Raw genomic sequence first — 4,785 nt, forward strand, 5'->3', positions numbered from 1 at the left:
TTGGAACTTAGTATCATCAGACAGGTCTCTGGGCCAAAACAAACGTATTAATTTTACAAGTGGACCATTCATGAGTTGGGACTTAGTATTATCAGACGGGTCTCTGGGCAAAAACAAACGTATTAATTTTACAAGTGGACCATTCATGAGTTGGGACTCAGTATCATCAGACGGGTCTCTGGGCAAAAACAAACGTATTAATTTTACAAGTGGACCATTCATGAGTTGGGACTTAGTATTATCAGACAGGTCTCTGGGCCAAAACAAACGTATTAATTTTACAAGCGGACCATTCATGAGTTGGGACTTAGTTGGTTTAGATGGGTTCATATAGCGGCTGGCACGAGGTACCGCTTTAGACTAGGTAAAATATCCAAGTTTACCTGTTGAATCAAAGTGCTCTTTCTTAGTTCAGATCTATTAGATCTCCGAGTAAAGGCCTAATTTTGTGACCATCGTGTTTTGGTTGAACGAAGATAAATCCCGACAGAGTTAAGACTAAACACTACCTAGTAGATCATTCATTGTCTGAACTGCGTTTTTGTTTGATTTCAATAAAGATTGTGTTGTTTTATTCAGAACATGACCAGTGTCATTATTTCACACAATAGAAGGCTCAGTCAAGTTTCCAAAGACAGATCACTTCATAGATTTCGTGGTTGACCATTAGCAGATCTATCTAATACTTATAGGGAAGTCAACTGACCTAAAAAAACCATAGTACCGAGCTCTGATCGACTCTAATCCTAACCTGTGTCTGTCACACTTGGTCAGGACTAGAGAAAGTGTGGCTGATTCTTTGTGGTCAGTACATAAGATAGTCGTTATCCTTCTTCAGAACATCTGTGATGATGCTTTCAATGTACTCTCGTATGGATAGCAACTTTTGAATAACCCTGTTGTCCTAAACCAAGTTGATGTTTCGTATCGTCATTAGGTGCAGTGGTCTTGAGTTATACGGTCCTTGTACTGTTTTATTGACATAGAAAAGTCCACCGCAGGTAGTCCTTTTGTTGATCTGAAATTAAAATGATTTGTTTGTTTTCTAAACGAAACAACTATGACAATCTGTTCCTTTCTGATTTAACTAAGTCCCGCCCTCATTTTCTTTGAATCTTTAGATTTGCAGTCTTAACACTTATAAATAATTCCAGTTTTACCGAAGACTGCCAAACGTGTTCTCTCATCATCCAAGACATACTCTCAGACTGGCTGTGTTTACTTAACAGGTTCTCTCATCATCCAAGACATACTCTCAGGCTGGCTGTGTATACTTAACACGTTCTCTCATCATCCAAGACATAGTCTCAGACTGGCTGTGTATACTTAACAGGTTCTCTCAACATCCAAGACATACTCTTTAAGTAAACACAGCCAGTCTGTAGGTTCTCTCATCATCCAAGACATACTCTCAGGCTGGCTGTGTATACTTAACACGTTCTCTCATCATCCAAGACATACTCTCAGACTGGCTGTGTATACTTAACACGTTCTCTCATCATCCAAGACATACTCTCAGACTGGCTGTGTATACTTAACACGTTCTCTCATCATCCAAGACATAGTCTCAGACTGGCTGTGTATACTTAACAGGTTCTCTCATCATCCAAGACATACTCTTAAACACAGCCAGTCTGCTTAACACGTTCTCTCATCATCCAAGACATACTCTCAGACTGGCTGTGTTTACTTCACAGGTTCTCTCATCATCCAAGACATACTCTCAGACTGGCTGTGTTTACTTAACAGGTTCTCTCATCACTCAAGACATACTCTCAGACTGGCTGTGTTTACATGTTTGTTACTCTCTACAGTACAGAACTATTAGTTGTACAGAAACAAAAGGAGAATATTTTCATTCACAAGTGTCGTTCTGTCGCCAAGAGGGTCGGACGCGGTATAAAAATGACAGTGGGTCTCATTATTCGGTTCAAAGAGCCGGAAAAAGCTGTTGTGACGGCAGGTCTGCTGTCTGTTTTCAATTCAATTGAGTGGCAGGTATTTGGGTTATAAATAGATAATTAGATAAATGAGTAAAAAAAGGTATTTGTTGTCTGTTTGGCTACCTTCCCTCTAGGCATTAGTTTAAAATTAGGGACAGCTATACCTGAATCGGAGGGGGTGTCCCTATTCTGACCGATTGTCCCAAAAGCGCATGTGGTTCTTTTAAGATTGAAAATCCAGTTCTGAATCTCCAACAGCGATAAAACATCCAATGAGGGAAAGCCTATTTCAATCAGTAAAATTATAACCAATGATCTTCACGTGTCAGCCCCTCTACTGGTAAAGTACAGATTTAATATGGAATATATGGGCTTTAATTTAAAATGTTGTTTTCATTTGCCCTTCACAAGTTGGTATTACAGTTGTGCATTCAGAATATATCACTAGTTAGAAGGGTGAGTAGGCAGTAGGTGAACCCTCGTTTTGTGAAGTACTTAGAAATATGAAACTTTTAAAAGGATCACTTATTTTTGCTTATAAAACTAATTATATCTCTTGATATCATTGAAAAAACAGTACAAATTCGATAATTGGCGGGAGGAAAACTCGTTACGTCACAAGTGTTTTGTAATAATGGTAGGAAGACCTCGTGGTGATATTATAACATTTGTATGAACAAAATAGTATTTTAAGGAACTTACTTGAATATAATGATCGTTATTCCTTTAACAATGATTTTTTTTTTTCATTTACAAACATAAAATTCGCGGCCATTCCTTCAAGTTTGGAAGGTGACCCCAAATGTCAGTTTGTGGGAGACATTTATAGTCAGGCCATATTAACACGTATACAAATTATACCATAGAGTGGAGGCCCCCAGCTGAATTGGAGATTCACTCGAGGTCAACTTTCTTTGCCCCCCCCCCCAAACCTTTTTTGAAATGACACTCCTGATTTAATGAACAATTAACTGGGTGGTGTATCTAGGAAGGAGTTCTCATTTATTAATTTTTGTCTCTCGAAATATAAACTATTTTTTCTGTAAAAAAGGTTAGGTGAAGGAATGATTGAGGAAAGGGTTTTGGGAAGCTTAACCTACTAGTATATTGGCATTAACAACAAAATGTCATTGAAACTGAGATTCTAGATACTTCCAGAATCAGAAGTTTCCATATGGGATAAGAGAGGTTTGAAAACTCTGGTTACTGGAGCCCAGAACTTACACAGGGTGTGTAAGTAATGGTTCGGGTTTAGTTTATGTTTAGATTTGGGCCATCTAATTTGGGATCTAGAGTTGGCTGCGCGGAATTTATTTGAAAACTGACAAGAACATGCAGATGGTTGATCAGAACAAGATTTTGTGTAGTTGGCGTTCCCTGTGATCTTTCAAGGTTGCTTTACTAGTGTGCATATATTTTTAACACAAGGAGACGTAAGGAGTTACGATTGGTTGTCTCGGAAAACCTTGATCAGTAAGTGACGTCATGCAGCTTCCACCAGAAGCTATTTAAACCAGTCAAGTTATAGAGCCAGTTAAGAAATACTGGAGTATATTTTTAGGCTTTAGCCCTGCCCTTTTTGAGTGAGCAACACTTGCTGTATTTATATATATAAAGTAGCTCACGTACCCGTTCATAGTACAGGGAAGACATGGGGGTCACATAAGGGGTCAGATCTGAACGCCGACCCCCTTCCTTGTGTCACTCCTCGAGGGTCCTAAGGTTACGCGCCAGGTTTAGTGATAATCGGTTTAGCGGTTCGCCAGTTATAAGCGGACACACAAACATACGCAGCGTTTTTGTGAAATAATTGTTTATTGATATTTTTAAAAAAAGTACATGTGTTTAGATATTTAAAAATAATGCAGGTGTTTAGATATTTAAAAATAGTGCAGGTGTTTAGATATATAAAAATCCAGGTTTTTAGATGCTTAAAATAGAGACATGTTATGTATATTCGTTTTACAAATTAAATTTATCACTGAAAAAAAAACTTTCCAGTTGCTTCAATTACAAAACAACCCACATAAAAGATGTATAAAATATCACACTCCAAAATAAAAACTGGTATAAGATCACGGTGAATATATCACATGTAGGCTTAGTTTAATACACGCCACAAGGTGGCGCAGTCCGGATTATATACGTTTGTTTGGTTTGAACATAAAAACTAATTTACATCAATGTTTTATCGTTAGTGTTGAGTTTAATTTTTTTGATGGCTTTGGGACCTTTGCTAGCCCTCCCATGGGTCTTGGCCCCCGTCTATCCTGTCAGTCCGCCACTGAACACATGAATACGTCATACGTATAAAACTTACATCAGAATATATTTTAAGTGTACAATCATTTTATTATTTCTATACATTACATCACCCACAAATACCACTTGCTAACAACGGTGTAATAAATAAAAGCTCATCTACTTTTCAAACAACATTACGTACACACCCTGCCTTTTAATAACCAATCAACTCTGTAGTGTGTCTTTGTTAGGCCTACATGAATATTGGCATATCGCCAGAAACAAATCTTTTACATACCTAAGTGTTGGGTCAGTTTTCTACTTTCTGACTGCTTATATAAAGCGTACCATCAAAACAGACATTTGTGCAACGTCAAGTAAAAATAAATAAACCACGTGCACTAAGTGATCTGTCCATATTACGTTCAAGGTTACATTCAAACAGCAATGTTTAGAAACCACTCTTTTCGATTTAAAACTGTTATATATATATATATATATATATCACAAGTTATGAAATGACTAGATTTAGAACTGTTATATATATATATATATGTCTTCACAAGTTATGAAATGTCTAGACACGAAACGTTTTCCA

The 4,785-nt window shown here is 37.3% G+C and overlaps 1 long non-coding RNA gene across 1 annotated transcript; it reads left to right on the plus strand.

Moving 5' to 3' along the window:
- The first annotated feature begins 1,183 nt into the window (after nucleotides 1-1,183).
- Nucleotides 1,184-1,745, plus strand: LOC111089747. Its single transcript, XR_002613957.1, has 3 exons — nucleotides 1,184-1,333; nucleotides 1,386-1,593; nucleotides 1,698-1,745. It is a non-coding gene; the product is annotated as an uncharacterized LOC111089747 (long non-coding RNA).
- Nucleotides 1,746-4,785: the final 3,040 nt, after the last annotated feature.

Source organism: Limulus polyphemus, unplaced genomic scaffold (genome assembly GCF_000517525.1).
Source record: "Limulus polyphemus unplaced genomic scaffold, Limulus_polyphemus-2.1.2 Scaffold7250, whole genome shotgun sequence".
In the NCBI taxonomy this organism is placed as follows: domain Eukaryota; kingdom Metazoa; phylum Arthropoda; class Merostomata; order Xiphosura; family Limulidae; genus Limulus; species Limulus polyphemus.